We start from the raw sequence: 19,413 nt of genomic DNA, 5'->3' as shown, positions 1-19,413 counted from the left end.
TTTGTTATGTTTTTATTTACTTATGTTATTTGATAACCTCTTTAAATTTTATTCTAGTTTTGTTTTGGTTTGTTTATTGTTTTTCTTTCAAATTGTGGAAATAATTTGAGCACCTTTAAAATTTATGGTAACATAAAAAGGATGTATTACAATGATGATGACATAGTTCAGCAGACTGGCACTGACGAGCAGTATTAAGTCTTTCACTCTTATCTGATGTTAAAAAAAGAGGATGCTGAGGGTCTGAAATAACATGTTTAGAATATGTTGAAAATTTAAAGTCATGTCTGTGCTTGGCGCCAAATTATTTTAAGTTGGTTCAGCAGATCTGTGCATGGCTAATTTATTTAGGGAGGTAGAACAATTATAATAACCGGCTAATACAGCATTATTTCAATTATCTCAATGATTAAATTGGATGAACAATTAGGGATACAATTAGCTGCCTTTCAGTTAGCTATTATAGGTCCAAGGAAAGCAAATCCACCTGAGATTTGTGAGTTTGGTTGAAATGCATACGGGAAGCAGCATTCTGAAAAACCTTTGTTGGCACGAAAAGCAAGCGCCTGTCTGTACAGACTAAAGCTATTGCTTGAGACAAGGTCTTTGTCTTTGATCAGTGGTCACTGAACTCTGACCAAGCATTTCATTTCACCATCTTGGCCCTGGTGTGAATTGCTAATGACGGATTCATTAACCCTCTAGAATTCACATACTGACGTTAAAGACCGAACAATATAGTTAAAAAAAAAAAAGATTTCCCATGAACTTATACAAGTCTAGAATGCAGCTGTGATTATTTTGATCCCTGAGAATGCCTTCAATGCTCCATTTCGATTTTTTTTCCATTTAAAAAAAAATTTATTTTTGATGATGTTTACATAGTTGGTTAGGGTGGAAAGGGTCGAGGGTTAGGAGAAAGTGGGTGAGACTGTTCTTTCCACATTTTGTTTTCTCTTCTTCCTGTATCTGGGGGTAGGGGAGAGATAAGGGGAAAAAGCACATCCAGCGCAACCACCTTAGTACCCAAGGGTGGAAAACAGCCACCCAATGTCATCTCAGGATTCCTGGTGTGCAATATGCTCCAAGAGTTCTGGTTAGGTGATTTTGATAGTTCTGAAATGCTATCTCACCGCTTCAAGGATGAGGAAATCCTCCCAAGGTCCATTGATTAACCTAGTTCACCCTAGAGTCTCTAATCACTCAGATATTTGCTGTTAACACTTGGCTGGAGTAGTTGATCAATTTGTTCTGCCCTCCTTTCTTTGTTATGCTACCAGATGTTCTCTGTAGGCTCCAATGGACTGCCATATCCTTCATGTGCTTATGGGCATACTATCTACTGTTCCGTCTAAGCTGCTGAGGAGGCCCAGGTCTGACTCATGTATTCCACAGTCAGTCTACAGATCCTGCCATTCTTCCCATGGTTGGAGTTCTTAGTCTAGCGGTTCAGTTGGGGGGACCCTAAGAAACCTCACCTGAAGTGTTCCTAGACCTGACTGGTGTGTGACTGGTAGTATGGGGTCTGGCTCAGTCTGTCATCCACATTAGCTTACATGCACACTGGTAGTGGCAAATGCTGGGTCAGTTCTGTCTCCAGCCCTGACTCCTATGCAAACTAATAGGTGCTACAGCCCAGCCCAACCCTGCCCAGCACGCTCTTGATTCTCATATACACCAGCAGGAGCTGCAGCCTAGTCAGAGTGACCTTGCAAAACCCCCACTAGGTCCGCCCCCAGCCCTGCTTCCTATGCTTGCCAGTATGTGCAACAGACTGGTACAGCTTGTCCCACATCCCATTCAGCTCTTGTACATGTCAATGGGCATTGAAGCCTAGCTCAACCCAACCTACCCCACTATCCAGCCCACATTCATGCCAGAGGGTGCCATTGCCTGTCTAGCCAGGCCAGATCCACCCCCAGCCCTGGTTCTGATACTCATATGTGAGAGTTGCAGCGCATCAGAGAGGTGCTCAGTTTCTTTACTGGGCCAATGCCCAGTCCTGTCTCTTGCACTCTCATGGTAGTTCTACAGTCTAGCTTGACAGACTTTGCCTCCCCCTCCCCATCTTAGCACTTACCAGCTGATGCTATGGCAAAGCCCAGCTAGCCTGCATCCACTCTGGCTTATGCCTGTACAGTAGGTATAGTCGGCTTTCTAAGCCTGGCTCTCCCTCTAACCTGTCTCACATGCAGGCCAACAGGCATTGTAGCCTGCCTGGTCTGGTCTGCTTCCAATCCCAGCTCTCTTGCTCACCAGTGGGAGCAGTGGCCCAGCAGGGGGACTCCCTTCAGTCCCTCTACCGGGCTTGCATACCACCCCCAGCCCCCCATTCTCACACATGCTGGTGGGTACTGTAGCACAATCTGGCATGGGCCGCCTCCCCTCAGCATTTGCTGGTGGGTGCTGCAGCTTTACCAAGCCGAGCCAGCCCCCAGTTCCGTTTCTCATGTAAGCTTGCTGGTGCTGTGGCCCAACCTGGTCTGTCCTGCACCCCATCCTGGTTCTCAGATCTACTGGTAGGTGCTATAATCTGAGCCTGGACTGCCCCTAGACGTGACCCACATGCATGCTGATGGATACTGTACCCTGGCCTGGGCTGGGCTGCTCCCAGCCTTGGTTCTTGCTTTGACCTACAGGGACTACATCCTGTCAGGGGAGTTCTCCAAGCTCCTCTATCAGGTTTCCTTCCAGAGACTCTCCTCCCTGTTGGTCCTTCACCCAGCCCAACTTAGTCTACCTCCTGTCCTGTCCTGACAGGAACAGTGGCCTTGTCTAGCTGGCCCACACCCGTTTCGATTCTTATCGTTGGTTGCTACAGCCCAGCTATACCTAATCCATGCCTAGACACAGCTCTCGCATGGATCTGTGGGTGTTGAGACCTAGCCCAGCCATTCTGCACCCACTGTGGCTCTCATGAACACCAGAGGGTGCTGAAGTCCAGCCCAGTCTGCCACAGACCCAGTTCATATCCAAGCTTAGGGACATTGCAGTCATGCCCAGCCCAGATTGCCGCCCCCATTCTGGCTTTCTCACTCACCAGCCAGACCCACAACCCCGCTGAGGTAGATCCCCAACCAGTTCTGTTCCCAGCCACAGATCTTGTGAATGTCAGTGGTTGCTCTGACTCAAGTTCAGAGTTTCAGTTGCACTTTACTTAGTTATTCTCTCTAGTCTCTTCCCTTTGTGAACTTCGCTTTTTTGTAACATTCACATGAGAGTTGTCATCTGCATATTTGACTTTTTATTTCTTGTACATCTGCATTTACTAAGCAAATATTTATTTGAATTGGGATAACACAAAACAATATAGTGTATCAGTTAGCAATTCCTGTGAAACAATCCACCCCTGGACCTAACAGCTTAAACTGGAAGCACACGTTATTGCCCATGAGTTTGAGTCCGGGGTGTTTCTGTCCACATAAGCAAATATTGGCTGCTTGCAGTGGGGCTCAGTCTTGTGCATACAATCAGTTGGCAGGTCTGCTGGCAAGTGGATGTGCTGTCTGGTCTGAGATGAGTTCACACTGGCTGTTGGTTGGTAATTGGTGAAATTGGATTGCATATTTTCATTAGCAAACAGGCAAGCCTTTGTTAACATGTCTGACCAGTTCCAAGAGAGTGAGTAGAATCTCTTAAGGCTTCTTAGTGCCTTGGTGTGGAGTTGGCTTGCACTTCTGTTCTGCTGATTAAGGCAAGCCTCATGGTCTGCCCTGTTGGAGATAGGATGAGCTGTAGAGTGATATTGGAAGAAGCATGCAGAAGAAGGAGTGTGTCAGCCACTACCCATGTGTTTACATGTAGAAAGAATATGAGAGAAAGTATCATCTCTACCCTTAAAGATAACTTGAAGATTTTTGGCTTATGTTTTTGGAAGGCCATGGCATTGAATTGGATTGGAGAGAAACATGGGAGTAAGTAGAAAGAAAACTTCTGAGGACCTGGTGCAATGGCCTAATGGCTAAATACTTACCTTGCGTGTGCTGGGATCCCATATGGGTTCCAGTTCATATCCTGGCTACCCCACTTCCCATCCAGCTCAATGCTTGTGGCCTGGGAAAGCAGTAAAGGATGGGCAAAAGCATTGGGGCCTGCAGCCATATGGTATGCCCGGCAGAAGCTCCTGGCTCCTGGTTTCGAACCAGCAGATGAAAGATCTTTCTGTCTTTCTGTGTATCTGCCTTTCTCCGGTATAAATAAATAAATCTTTAAAAAGAAGCAACTTTTGAATGATGAGAAGAAGCCAGGCAGTTAGGAGGTCATAGAAAAGAGTATGAATGAGAAGAATGAGTTTCATCAGAATAGGCCAAACTTGGAATCTCTTTGGGGCAACTGGATGCAGACATTTAATGATGCTTTTAGGGGAGAATTGGAGGCTTTGGAAGAGAAAGGTTAAAGTCTGTATATACAGATTTAGTAGTCATTAATATTAGAAGTTAGTATGGTTGCCTAAGGAAGGAGTATATTGTGCAAAGATAAGATGCTGAAGACATAATCAGTCTTTCTATGGAAGATGTGGAAATAGTGAAAAATAAAAACATGGAAATGGAAAGAGGAAAAGGAGAGAAATCCAATTACAGTTTACCCTAGAGTCGAAATTAGCCAAGGGTCAAGGAGAGCACATTGGATTCACTGCTAACAAATCATAATGGAGTTGAGTTGGAAATCAAATTTTATAGAGGATAGGAAGAGATATATAGAATTAAATCCTTCATATGTAGTATTTCCTTTGATCTTCACTACAATTGAGACAATGTTTTACCTTTGTATAAATTAAGGAACTAAAAAGGCATTAAATAGCTTTAGAAACTCATGCAGTGAATACTTATTGGATCTAAATTCATTGTTCATGAGTCACCATTATGAATTTTCTTTTTGAATATTTTTTTTTACATTACCTGTGAAAGGCCTTTTAGAGGGAAAGAGGCAAGTCCCTTGCAGGAGGTTCAGTATTTTGCTACTCTTCTACCATGTCTTAGATAAATTGGGTGCTGGGGAGGAACAATATGTTTTTTATTAGTAACATTGGTTAGGTTATGTATTTGCATTGATTAAGAATCAAATCAAGTGAATCCTTTAAGGGAAATGTAACATGTTAGTTTAAATTTAGCAAAAACTTAGGGCACTTACTCTTTTGCTTTAGAAAATAGTCTAGACTAATGGAACACTAAATTAGGGGTCATTATAATGTAAGCGTGGCATATTTCAGATAGTGAGGTTTTTTTAAAGGTGAAACTTGATATCCGTAGCTTTCAGACCTTTGAATATAAAAGAGACCCACAAACTGAATGTGATTTTTTGTGGTGAAGAGAACACTTTTTTTTTCAAGATTTATTTATTTTTATTACAAAGTCAGATATACAGAGAGGAGGAGAGACAGAGAAAAAGATCTTCCATCTGCTGATTCACTCCCCAAATGGACTCATGGCTGGAGCTGAGCCTATTCAAAGCCAGGAGCCAGGAGCCCTTCTGAGTCTCCCACGCGGCTGCAGGTTCCCAAAGATTTGTGTCATCTTCTGCTGCTTTTCTGGGCCACAAGCATGGAGCTGGATGGGAAGTGGAACTGCCAAGATACGAACTGGTGCCCATATGGGATCCCAGCAAACACAAAGCAAGGATTTAACTACTAAGCCATCTCGCCGGAACCTTCCATGAATGTGTGAAAAGTATCCTAATGTATGTTAAATTACTGGTGGTGGCTGGCATTTTGGCATAAGGCATAAGCTGCCAACTCCAATGCAGATATCCCATATGAGCTTTGGTTCAAGTCCCTGCTGCTCCACTTCAGATTCAGCTCTTTGTTAAGGCATCTGGGAAAGCAGCAAAGGATGGCTCAAGTTCTCGGGCCTCTCTGCTACTCATTTAGGAGACCAGGATGGAGTTACAGGCTCCTGGCTTTGGTCTTATCTTGCCCAGTCCAGCTGTGGTGGTCATTTGGGAAGTGAACCAGTGAACAGATCTCCTTTTCTCTTTCCCTCTTTCTACCACCATGCCTTTCAAATGAATGAAATACAGTTTTCAGTGAGGAAACTACCGAGCTGATCTCCAGAGTAACTGTAATCTCATTGAGTGGGTTTGTTGTTACATCACTTTTCACGTTTCACTTAATGTACCCACACTTGCTTATTTTTTTTAAAGATTTATTTTTATTATTTTTTCATTGGAAAGGCGGATATACAGAGAGGAGAGACAGAGAGGAAGATCTTCCGTCCGATGATTCACTCCCCAAGTGAGCGCAACGGGCCGATACTATGCCAATCCGAAGCCAGGAGCCTCTTCCGGGTCTCCCATGCGGGTGCAGGTTCCCAAAGCTTTGGGCCGTCCTCGACTGCTTTCCCAGGCCACAGGCAGGGAGCTGGAAGGGAAGCGGGGCTGCCGGGATTAGAACCGGTGCCCATATGGGATCCCGGGCGTTCAAGGCGAGGACCTTAACCACTTGCACCACCGCGCCGGGCCCCACACTTGCTTTTAGTTCTTGACTTCCTCAATAGTGTTGAATTATTATTATTATTATTATTATTATTATTATTATTATTACAGCCATAAAGAAATTAAGTTGTTAAGTCCTTTAGGGCTTAGAAACGGAATACCTGTTACTCATGGTATCAGTTAGTCACAGGTGTATATATATATATATATAACTATATATATATATATATACATAGTTCTTTTCTTCATAGTTTTTAAAGCACAGTTTTGAGAACCCGTTCTCAGGTAGCGATACGTGTGTGCGCGTGTGTGTATAGTCAACATTGCATCATAGCAGATAAGGGTACTACCTGCAGTGCCAGCATTTCATATGGACACCGGTTTGAGTCCTGGATGCTCCTTTTGTAAACAAGCTCTCTGTTAATGCTCTTGGGAGGGCATCCGAGGATAACCCAAGTCCTTAGGCTTCTTTCAGACACCTTTCAAATTTTTAAAGTCCATGGATGATCATTTTTGTAAGAGAAACTCAGGGCTATATTAATCTATATGCAAAATTTGCATACATTATCAAAATGGTATTGTACAAATGTAATGGATCCAGCTTTGCCCTTACATAGTTCCCTGTGGAGTGTGATCTTGGGAAAGAAGTCTTGTCAGACGACTATGAGGAGTCACATGGCGTGACAGTGTCATAATTTCTGTCACCATAAAAGATGCTGTACATGTGCAAGTACTGCTGCTCTTAGTGAGAAATCGAGTTGTAATATCGTTTCTAACATGGCCATGTTTCTTTAAGTACAGAATCTTTTGTGTGACATTCATTATCAGCCATCACATAAAAAGGTTGTTTGGCTTTCTACCGTCAGTAATAGGCATTATAAAGTAGATTCTATCAGTTAACCTTCCTCTGCCTGAATGGATGTCATGTTGGACAGCAGATGAAATACGAACTGAAAATTTCCTTTAGCCAACTCCTGTAAACTATGTAGTGTTTTGAGTTGGCTTATTGAACACATTATGGGGGATTTCTGTATCGCTGTAGTCCAGAATTCATGTGCTTTCTTAGCTAAAGATTGAATATAATGAAAAAAAACCTGAAAAGATGTATGCTTTCTTGTTTTAAAACTAGTGGGTTTGTGTGCAGCAAATACAGCCTTTTTTCCCATTGTGAATTAAGTCAGTGATCTTTAACAAGCATAGAAATCATAAGATCAAGAATTAGTGCAACTGCTTTAGCCTGACATTCTTTTTAGGGAAAGTAATATTTATAAATTGTATATAAACCACTAGGTGGATGGATTAGTTAAGCATTTTTTTTTTTGTCCTGTAGGGTGCCCATATGGTTCCTGGTTCCTGGCCCAGCTGCTCTACCTCTAGTATAGCTCCCTGCTAATAATCTGGGAAAAGTAGTGTCCAAGTAGATGGTCCAAGTGTTTGAGCCCCTGCACCCACCTTGGAGACCCAGATGAAGTTTCTGAGTTAGACTGTGTCATCCCTGGCTGTTGGGGCCTTCATGGTTGAGAGGGTGAACCTGTGGCTGGGAGATTTTCATCTCTCATTCATTCTCTGTGTGTGACTTTCCCTCTTTTTGTAGCTGTTTCACATAAATTAATAAGAAGTCTTAAAAAAAAAGTACCAGGGTGAAGAAAGAGTTGTTGATGGGACATCTTGCATCCCTTGTTTCTGATTTTGGGAGCGATTTAATATTGCTAGGTGCAAGTTTAGAGAGATTTTTTTTAGTTGCTCCTTCTGAGAAAATTTAAAGGAGAGAAACTTGTTGCAAAGGAAAATGCCTGTCTTTTGTGCAGGATTTGCTTCCCACTGGGAGAGCAGAGTCACACAGTAGATCAGTGTTACTACTATAAAGAGCTGTGCTGAACTCCTTTTGTGGGTTCTCTGTCTTTAGCGCTAAAGCTTATAGTTAATTTTCTTTAAAAGCACCATTTTGACTCCTGGATCCTCTACTAAATTCTGTGACCCAGAGCAAGTGACTTAATCCCTTTGAACATATCTTCCTATTCATAGTGAAGATATTATTACTGATCTCTTATGATTTAGAGAGTATTCAGTTGGTGAATATATAAAAGATTTGTAGTAGATTAATTCTATCTTTGCATAACCGTGTGGTTAAGTTAATAAGCGTAAAATGAGCTGCATGATTGCCTGTGTTCATGTGGCTCATCATGTTGTGGGCAGGTAGTTCAGAAGTCAGTATCTGATAAATTCACTTTAGTACATCTTCTCATAGTTACATTTATTTTTTTTAGTTATCAAGTAAATTGGTTTATCCTTTACTTTAGCAGCTATTAGAGGATGAAAGAGATCCCTAGATGTTTCATAGTGATTGATTCCTTGTTTGTGAATTGAATGTCTTACACAGACTACTTTGTGTAATAAATTATGATTGTATATACTTTAATGCATTTTATTGTATGATAGGCATTTACTAAGCATCTACCACATGTCCAGTTGTAACAGCAAAGAGAGAAATCAGGACCTTTATGATCTGAGAGTAAATATTATATTTCTAAAACAGTAATGAAGAGCAGTGCTGTAAACTTTATGGACAAATATATACATATACTGCAGGTATTAATTTTAAATGTCTGTGATAACCATTTGCAAAAGCAAAAATAATGCTGGTAGTAATAGTTCTGTAATTGTGACTTTTCTCATTACAAATAGCTACACAGAGGAAGTTGCTAAGTGACACGAATTTTGCTACAAAAACCTTCCTTTTCTTAATACTTTCTTGATCCTTCTGTTTCTGTGACTGATGGGAAGTGTAAAATTGCATGGAATGTTCTTCCTGCACTGGTGAGCTATTAAGCAGAACTAATTCTTTATGGAATGACAACAAGGCCTAAGAAAGGCATCTCTTGGATTAGGCAACATAAGGCAATCACTTGGCAAAAGACCGAAGGGGAAGTGGTCTTGGAAAAGACAAAGCAACAACACTTTTCTTTTCCCTCTGAATTCATAGTAGCCACACAAGTTGAACAGCTTTGAAGCTGGTTAATGTGGCTTGCCATGCATGTTTTTTCTGTACCGTTTCCTGCTTGTTTTTGCCAGCAGAGGGGCCAAGAATAATCACTTGATAAACGCATTAGCATGTCTCATACACTTCTGTGACCACACACTGTTACTGGGAAGACAGATAATTTGAGAAGAGGAAAATCCCAGTTGGGGACCTCTTTCAAAGAGAGATCAGATTTTACTTCCAAACTAACAGGATTCTGTTGAGATTATGAGAGTGCCATATGGAGGCTGATTATTATTATTATTTTGTTTTAATTTAAGCTCAGGAGTAAAAAGCAGGTGGGAAAGATGTAAGGCAAAGTGAACAGTGGTTTTCATTTCATCAGCACTAGAGAGGAAGAAAAGGAAAGTTAGTGGTGATTTTATGATGGTTGAATGATTATAGAAAACTTTTTTGGGCCGTTTTTACTGACAGGCTGCTGAGGTGTTTGGATTTTTTTACTCCTGCCCCTGCCTTGCAAGTCCTGCCAGCACAGACGACTCTTGCAGCACTGAGTGGTGGTAGTGCTCTTGCCGTGTTTGTGAAGGCCACCCTGGTTGCCTTCATTGTCTATTTACCGCCTGTCTAGGGTGGACCCCAGCAGTGCGGCAGAGCCCATACCGCTGTGTAGCCGAGGACCAAGGACCACCGGTGTTAGAAGAGGTTACAATGTCAGGCTTTTCAGGAGAGCAACGGTATCCCTGTGACACTGGCGCATATGCCAAACAGTGTCCCTTCATTTCAGTCCCAGTAATTCAGCCTCATCCTCAAGGAGCAAGCTGGGGTTCATCTGTCTTGGTCAAACAAAACTAAGAAATCTCTTCCTTAGGATAAATGACTTGGTTCTGGAACCAAACTGTAAATTATTTCTATCTTGTCCTGAAGGATTCAGTGTCCTGTTGAGCACAGGGACTCCCTAAAATGGGATTAGATTGCAAGGGGCCCACCTGCAGGCTGTGCTGAACAGCAGGTATGATGTCTTCAGGAGAATTGCAGTCCTCTGGTGTGCTGCTGCAGGAAGTGGCAGGCAGAGCAGCGGGCTGGGCCTCTCAGGAAGGGCTAATCCTACGGGTATGTGTGCCTCAATCTCCATTCACCTAGACTCTTGGGGAAAATGTGACCACTGCCAAAATCAATTTCTCCAGGTAGGGAAAGAGGAGAGTTCTAGAACACAGACCTACTTCTAGTTACTATGGTAAACATCTTTTATGTATACAGTTCTCATGTATTGTCATTTAGTTTCAGCAGCTTAGCAGCTATTTAGATTATTATTATGGGCATATTACTACATACATGCCTATGTTCCAGAGGAAGGAGATGGGACCTGATCTGTGTTTGATTCTTGGGACATTGTTTGTCATGTATCTGTTAAGTACCTTTTGTGTCTGATGCTTTGTGTCTGGCAGAAAGAGACAGATGAAAAAACATGGACCCCATCCTGAGGGTGCGAGCAGGAAGTAGAACTGATAGAGTAAACAGTGCAGCCATCTGTGAAAAAAAGCAGTCTCTGGTTCCACCTGGGAAGTCAGGGCCAGCTTCCCTGAACAGGAAGAAGATAGTTTGCTTATTCTTGGGCTGGTGCTGTGGTGATCTGGTTAGGCTGCTTGTGACAGTGACATATGAACATTGCTCTCAATGGTAGCCGTTACCCTTCTGATTCCCTTCCCTGCCAGAGCACCTGAGAGGACAGCAGAAGATGGCCCAAGTAGTTGAGCCACTGCACCCTTCTAAAAAACCCAGATAGAATCCCAAACTCCTGGGCTTGGCATAGTAGCCTAGTGGCTAAAGTCCTCCCCTTGCACACGGCAGGATTCTATATGGGCTCAGGTTCTAATCCTTGCAATCCCACTTCCCATCCAGCTCCCTGCTTGTGGCCTGGGAAAGCAATGGAGGACGGCCCAAAGCCTTGGGACTCTGCACCCATGTGGGAGAGACAGAAGAAGCTCCTGGCTTCTGGCTTCGGATTTTGGTTCCTGGCTTCTGGCGTCAGATTGGCTCAGCTCTGGCCTTTGCGGCCACTTGGGAAGTGAATCAGTGGACAGAAGATCTTCTTCTCTGTATATCTGACTATCCAATAAATAAATACATAAATAAACCTTAAGAAAAAAAAAAGAAGAAGAATCGCAGACCCCTGGCTTTGGGCCAGCCCAGCACTGAATGTTGTGAACTTTTAGAGAGTGAACCAGAGATGGAGTATCTCTAGCTTTATCTCTATATAACTTTGCCTTTCAAACAAATAAGAATTTTTTTAAAAGATTTATTTATTTTTATTACAAAGTCAAATATACAGAGAGGAGGAGAGACAGAGAGAAAGATCTTCCATCTGATGAGTCACTTCCCAAGTGACTGCAATGGCTGGTGCTGCACTGATCCGAAGCCAGGAGCCAGAAACTTCTTTCTAGGTCTCCCACATGGGTGCAGGGTCCCAATGCTCTGGGCTGTCTGCGACTGCTTTCCTGGGCCACAAGCAGAGAGCTGGATGGGAAGTGGAGCTGCCGGGATTAGAACTGGCATCCATATGGGATCCTGCTGGGTTCAAGGTGAGGACTTTAGCCACTGGGCCATGTCACCGGGCCCAATAAGAAGTTGTTGTTTTTTTTTTTTTTAAAGTTTATTCATTTCTACTGAAAAGTTAGACATACAAAGAGGAGGAGAGACGGAGAGGAAGATCATCCATCCATTGATTTACTCCCCAAGTGACCATAACGGCCAGAGCTGCGCCCATCTGAAGCCAAGAATCTGGAGCCTCCTCTGTGTCTTCCACATGGGTGCAGGGTCCCAAGGCTTAGGGCTGTCCTCAACTGCATTCCCAGGCCACAAGCAGGGAGCTGGATGGGAAGTGGGGCTGCTGGGATTAGAACCTGAGCCCATATGGGATCCTGGTGCATGCAAGGGGAGAACTTTAGCTGCTAGGCTATCATGCTGGGCCCCAAATAAATAAGATTTTAAAAAAATGGAATCAGCTTGTTTTAATTTGTGATTTTTATTCTGTAAGAGTCATTAGAAATTGAAAGTCTTTATGTTTTGTAGGAGCTTAATCTTTTTTGGAATTTATTTTAGATTTCTGTATACTGAAACTTACTGTTTTGTGTTTATGACTTATGTACAGAGAGGTATAACAACCACCATCAGGAGTCGAGCAGTTCTTGCTCAAGTGGTTTTGATAGTTCAACAGTTATGAATCGCTGCCAGTCTTGCCACTCCAAGCACTATGAGGTCCTTGAAGAATCCACTGATTGACATAGTACATCATAGAGTCTCTGTTTGCCCCGTATTTCGCTGCCAAGATATAGCTGAGATGGTTGGTTGACCTGTTCTGTCTTCTCTCTTTTCTTGGTTAGGGTTCTGAGTCCAGCATTTTGATTGGGGAGATCTCCAAAGTAACTTTGTCTGAGGTGTTCTCAAACCAGATTCTTGTATGTGCTAGCAAGCACACAGCCCGGCACAGTCCATCGCTCCAATCAGCTGGTGGTTGCAATTGCTGGGTTGGTTCTGTTTTCAGCCCCAAGTTCCACTGGAACCAATGGGCATTGCAGTCCAGCCTGCCCAGTACATACTTGGCCCTCACATAAACCAGTGGGAGCTGCAGCCTAGTTAGAGCGACCCGTAATAACCCCCACCAGGCCCGCCCCTTACCCTGGTTTGCCAGTATGTGTAGCAGTAATCCAGTCTGTCCCACACCCCATTCCACCCCAGCCGCTGTCCTAGTTTTATGCCCTCCCAATGCAGTCTTAAAAAGAAAATGGTGTTTTTCTGAGTGTGGGGGATAGCCTGTCAATGCAAGGATGGCATACCATTTCAGACTGTGTCTCCATACTGATTAGTTGGTTTTAAAGGCAGACAAACATGCATGAATTATTTCACTCATTGCAGCCTTTAGAAGCACTGCTAGTTCAGTATTTATTAGATTAGTTAGTATGCAAGCCGTTATTGGCACATTAACTAATTATATGTTATTTCTAGGGCGGAGTCATACGTGTGTTCGTTTCTCATTAAATAAAGGTTGAGAGAACATTTTAATCTTAGCATCTTTATCTGTCCTCCCCCATTCCCCTGGCTATAAATCCTAGGAGCAAGTAATTAAGGAGACAGGTGAAGAAGAGAAAGTCACCAATAAAATAGACACTTCCCATGTCTTGTGCTTGTGGGGTTGTTTTTGAGGATAGTGTGTGCTTCTTGAGACCGTGTTTCTTGCCTGTTTTATGGCTCTCTGTCCTCTCCAACAGCACTTCTTTAATGACTTGCTGGGAGGCTCTTGGTTCACGTTAGCACTGACTGTGGAGGGAAGAAAGAGGTCAGATTTCACATGGAGGCTGCAGACTTGTAAAATCATACCTCACCAGCAGAAGCAAAGTCCACATTAGGAAGTAATTTGATGTTTGCATAAGGACATTAGATACTTTGCCATTTATATTAGCATAAAATATTTTTAATATGCTGAAAATAGTTTATGAGCAAAGTTTTAGGGAGCTTAGACATTTCGAACGATGTACTTGTTTACTCAGTTTAATGTGCGTCTTAAAATACATAAAAACATGGTAACAATTACTGGAAGAAAGCTGAAGACTGTCATGACATAGATATTTGATATTTGCATGCTTTACCGAAGTTTCTAAGCATTGACACACAATTTTATGTAATTTTAAAATTGAAGGATGTGATTTTTTTAATCACAAATTCTTGTTGTAATCTTCTGTCTTAGGGCACTGGTTCAGATGAGAATCAAACATTCATAGATCGCAGATGGCATCTGAGAGAGTGAGAAATCAAAAGAACTTAGTTGTGTAGGATTAAAGAGGAGGACTTTTTCACAAAGTCAAGAGCAGGTAGAAAATTTATCCAAGTTCTGTTCCTCTTGTGCCTCACAGACAGATAGAAGATGGTGACACATCACTTTTTTAAAAAATTAATTACATTGCGGGCCCGGCGTGGTGGCCTAGTGGCTGAAGTTTTCGCCTTGAACGCCCGGGATCTCAAATGGGCGCCAGTTCTAATCCTGGCAGCCCCGCTTCCCACCCAGCTCCCTGCTTGTGGCCTGGGAAAGCAGTCGAGGACAGTCCAAAGCTTTGGGACTCTGCACCAGTGTGGGAGACCCGGAAGAGGTTCCTGGATCCTGGCATCGGATCGGCATAGCATCGGCCGTTGCACTCACTTGGGGAGTGAATCAGTGCATGGAAGATCTTCCTCTCTGTTTCTCCTCTCTGTATATCCGCCTTTCCAATAAAAATAAAATAAATCTTTTTTAAAAATTAATTACATTGCATTATATGGCACAGTTTTATAGGCACTGGGATTCCCCCCACTCCTCTCCCAACCCTCCCCCATGGTGGATTCCTCCACCTGGTTGCATAACCACAGTTCAAGTTCAGTTGAGATTCTTTCATTGCAAGCATATACCAAGCATAGAGTCCAGCATCTTGTTGTTCAGATAAGTTCAGCGGCTTGTTGGGGAGACCCTCTCTGGTCTGAAGGTAGAGCCGGCGGAGTATCATCCCGATCAATTAAAAGCCCCAACATAACATCAGCAACAATTTATAAGGTTATGGAATTAATTGACATAGTATTGAGTAATCAATATGTTAAAAAAAATGCAAGTTCTTAACCACAACCTGTGACTACTTCATTGATATTTTAATTTTAGTTTATTTTATTTTTTTTAAAGATTTATTTTTATTATTTTTTCATTGGAAAGGCGGATATACAGAGAGGAGAGACAGAGAGGAAGATCTTCCGTCCGATGATTCACTCCCCAAGTGAGCGCAACGGGCCGATACTATGCCGATCCGAAGCCAGGAGCCTCTTCCGGGTCTCCCACACGGGTGCAGGGTCCCAAAGCTTTGGGCCGTCCTCGACTGCTTTCCCAGGCCACAGGCAGGGAGCTGGAAGGGAAGCGGGGCTCCCGGGATTAGAACCGGCGCCCATATGGGATCCCGGGGGTGCAAGGCGAGGACCTTTAACCACTTGCGCCACCGCGCCGGGCCCTCAATTTTAGTTTATATACAAGCGGGTTCTATACATCTTAAATGGCCGTACATTACTGTTCAGCTGTCTCTTGTCTATTTTCATGATAATATTTAGCATTTTATAGCATTGAAGCATAATTTTGTTGAACCTGGCTTTTTTTCGGGTAGTCTAGACTGGCTTATAACTCTAACAAGACGTATGTCAACAGTTTAGGTGCAGAACAGTTTTAGGAGGGATGTGCAGAAAAATCCTCAGTACCCTAGTGAGGAGTAACTAATCTTTGTGTCCTACCTAGTAAGGTATAAGTGAATCCACGCTGGCCATTTCCTGTCTGATTCTAAGCTTTCCTTGTTGTTCTCTGTCTATTCTGGATTTTTTGTTTGTTTGGGTATTTGTTTTTGAGAGGTGTCGGAGCAATCCTGATGGTCATTGCAAGGGAGGGTGGGGACCCAAAGTTGGAACCAAGCGAGGACCAGGGAGAGCTCCCCTCCCTAGTCCCGAAAAAAGTTCATTGTTCTTCTGTTTCTGCGGGCTGCTCAGGGCTCCTGGCTGTTGTTCTCATGCCCTTGGATCCTGCGAGGAAGGATTTGGACTTCTTCCATCCCATGTGGTAGATCAAGCGGGAGTGGATGACCTCAGAGTTCTCGGCCTCCGAAGGCACTCCAATTCCCCGTGGTCTCCTTGGCAGTTGGGATGTAGTCCTTGGTGCTCATACTGATAGTCCTTGGTGAGGATCCGGGAGTCTTCAGGGTTGGGATACAAGCCTCTTCCTGTCCCCCTGCTCCAGTCTGGGGTGCCCCCCCTGCTCTGTGCATATGACCTCCTGTTAAGAGGTTGTCAGGATTGCTCTTGATTCCCCCTGTATGTCTTTGTAATTTAACTATTGTCTAATGCTGATTCGAGTCTGTTGTTGATGAGTTACCAGTTATGATCCTGGTAGGTTGTATTTCACGTCTTCCTCACACATTCTAGGGAGATGGAAGATTTCTCTGCTCTCCCGTCCCATTACGGAATAACATAGGGTATTAAAAGTATATTAGGTTTCACAATTGTTTGATGTAGATCCTAAGCAGTCTGACTCACATTGATTGTTGGTTCGTTGGTTACTTCACAATATCCTATTGCATGTGAGATAGGCTGTTTGAGGTTGAGATAAATTACATTTTACAGGTACTATTTTTCATATTGACATCATTTCATCTTAAATTAAGGCAAACATGTGATGTCTAACCTTTTGGGATTGGCTCATTTCTCTTAACATTATGGTTTCCAGTTGGTACCATTTGGCCACAAAGAACTGCATTTTGGTTTTTTTTTTTTAATAGCTGAGTAGTATTCCATGGAGTAGATGAACCGTAGCTTTCTTATCCAGTCTTCTGCTGATGGGCATTTCGGTTGCTTCCATGTTTTCGCAATTACTGATTGTGCTGCTATGAACATAGGGGTGCATGTTGGTTTCTCGTGTAACAGGTGTTTTGGATATATTCCTAGGAGTGCTATTGCTGGATCATATGGTATGCAGATTTTGAGTTGAGTGTTCTCCATACTGATTACCATAGAGGCTGTACCAACCTGCCCGCATCCTCGCCAGCAAGTGTTGTTGGCGTTTTTTTGTATGTGGGACACATCACTTTCTAAAGCACATGTCTCTTTCAAAAAAGTGTCACTTGAATCTTAAAAATAAAAACTGCTGTGATTCTGTTACTAGATATCTGGACATAATTTCTTGTCTTGTATTCTGTATTCCACTGAACGGGTAGGTAGATTTTTTCTCTTCAGGTGCTTTACATATGCTCAATCAAAATGGGATACTAGAGTCTGATTTTCTGCATTTTATGTACCCTTGTGTAATACCTGGCTTAATGGAACAGACTAGAACAAATTGAAATCTTAGAATACCCCTGCATTTGCTGAGGCTTTAAAGTTTATTTTTGTTGCATAAGGGTCACTAATGTCCTTTGTCTGGTTGTTTTGAGTCACCGTTCTGAAAGTGACACTAGTGCATTTTTAGCAAGACATCTAATTGCTATTACCACCTCCCTAACCACCACCAGGAGTTACCAGATTCCAAATAGTGCCTGAGTACGTGCTGGCATTCTCGTATTCTCTGTGTGTCTGTGTGTGTGTGTTTGCATATACACATATCTGTGCATATATATAGTTTATTATATTTTAAAGATTAAAAAATTTTTATTTGAAATACAGACTTTATAGCAAGTGAAGGAGGTCAGAGAGACCTTCTGTCTTCTGGATTGCTTCGCAAATGGCTGCAACAGCCAGAGCTGGGCCAGTTCAAGGCCAGGAACCTGGAGCTTCTTCTGGGTCTCGCATGTGGGTGCAGGGCTCAAGATTTGGGCTTGTTTTGCTGTTTTCCCAGGCACGTTAGCAAGGAGCTGAATTGAAAGTAGAGCAACTGGAACTCAAACTGGCATCCGAATGGGATGCTAATACTGCAATACTATGCCATGGCACTGGGTCTTATTGTTGATTTTATAATGTAGCTAGGGATCATTATTCCACACACAAGCACATACTTCATGAGCACAAAGCCAAAATTCTAACCAGCTCTGTGTGTGAGTGTGTGTCTACATTCACACCTGTGATGCCTTGCCTCTCTCTTGTATAGAACTGAATTGTGTACACCTGCCCTGTTTTGTGCCAGATTCTTAAAGGGAAGATATATTTCTTACTTATGTTGAAATCAGAGAAATCTTAATGGCAGCCTTACATCTGAGCCACCAGTTTAAAACTCAAGAGAAAGAGATACTTAGAGTTATTTAGATTTTTAATTCCTGGTATCATTTTACAGCCTTCCCATCCTCTCAAGAAACGTGTCCACTTCTTTCTCGAGAGCTGAGTTTGGGCTGGGTATTGAGAAGCCTGTTGGCCAGTTCCTTTGTCATCTGCGATACATCTTGGTACCTTTCTGTGCTCAAGAATACTTGAACCATGTGACCCTTCTCTTTTTCCCTTCCTCTTTGAAACACCTCTTGACCACATCATGTCAGATCATGTTGTTTATTATGCAGCATTTCTTATGTTTTCTTACATCTTCATACCTGTCATTGTGGCTCTCATTCAGACCCACAGCAGATCTCACTCCATGTTTGGCATCCTTTTCTCCCAGATTGAATCTCTCTGGATACCTGAATAAGTATCAATGCAAAAGTACACTTGAATCTCAGGGCCAGAATTCTGGGGTAGCACATAAAGCCACTGCTTTCAGTGTCAGTGTCCCATACAGGTGTGTGTGTCCTGGCTGCTGTGCTTCCGACACAGCTTCCTGGTAGTAGCTTGGGAAAAGCAGTGCAGCATAGCCAAGTGCTTGGACCCCTGCACCCATGTAGGAGAACTGGATGAAGCTTCTGGCTCCTGGCTTTAGCCTAGTCAAGCACTGTATATTGCAGCCATCTGAGGAATAAAGCAGCAGATGGAAGATCTCACTCTTGTCTTTTCCTGACTTTCAAATAAATCTTATATATTTTTTGATTCTTAAATAAATTTTAGACTAACATAGCTTGACCTAATTTACATATGTTTTTGTCTTGAACACAACCTACGAGTGAACATTTCCCTTGTTTGAGATGAGAACTATAACTTCTAAATCCTAGTAAGCAGAAAAGTTTTTATGACTGATTTTTATTTGAAAGAGTACAGATCTTAATTCTGGTGGTTCACTCCCAGGTACCCAAAAGATTCGAGGCCGGGCCTTGCCAAAGCCAGGAGCCAAGAACCCAGTGCGGGATTGTCATATGGGTGACGGGGAATGAAATGCTTGACCCATCCCCTGCTCTCTCTAGGGGCCCACATCAGCCAGAAGGTGGATCAGAAGTAAGAACCAGGCTCTCTAGAATGGGATATGAATGTCCCTAGCAGATTTTCACTGCTGTATCAAACATCTGTTCCAACAGGAGTTTCATGTTTTAGAAATTTTGGATTTAATACATACTGTTTGCCCCTAGAAAAACAATGCATTTCAGCTTCTACTGAGCAGCAGAATT

The 19,413-nt window shown here is 42.9% G+C and overlaps 1 protein-coding gene and 1 non-coding gene across 2 annotated transcripts in view; both read left to right on the top strand.

Annotated features, from left to right (window-relative positions):
- PRTG (protogenin) overlaps window positions 1-19,413 on the top strand; it is a 135,738-nt gene that overhangs the window by 22,658 nt on the left and 93,667 nt on the right. The gene's annotated exons all lie outside the window — the stretch shown is intronic.
- On the top strand, window positions 144-225 carry LOC121149683. The gene has a single exon (XR_005882819.1). It is a non-coding gene; the product is annotated as a small nucleolar RNA snR60/Z15/Z230/Z193/J17 (small nucleolar RNA).

Source organism: Ochotona curzoniae, unplaced genomic scaffold (genome assembly GCF_017591425.1).
Source record: "Ochotona curzoniae isolate NIBS_2020 unplaced genomic scaffold, NIBS_Ocur_1.0 scaffold_4701, whole genome shotgun sequence".
In the NCBI taxonomy this organism is placed as follows: domain Eukaryota; kingdom Metazoa; phylum Chordata; class Mammalia; order Lagomorpha; family Ochotonidae; genus Ochotona; species Ochotona curzoniae.
Note: the sequence above shows the minus strand (reverse complement) of the source record. Positions and strands in the feature narration are given on the sequence as shown.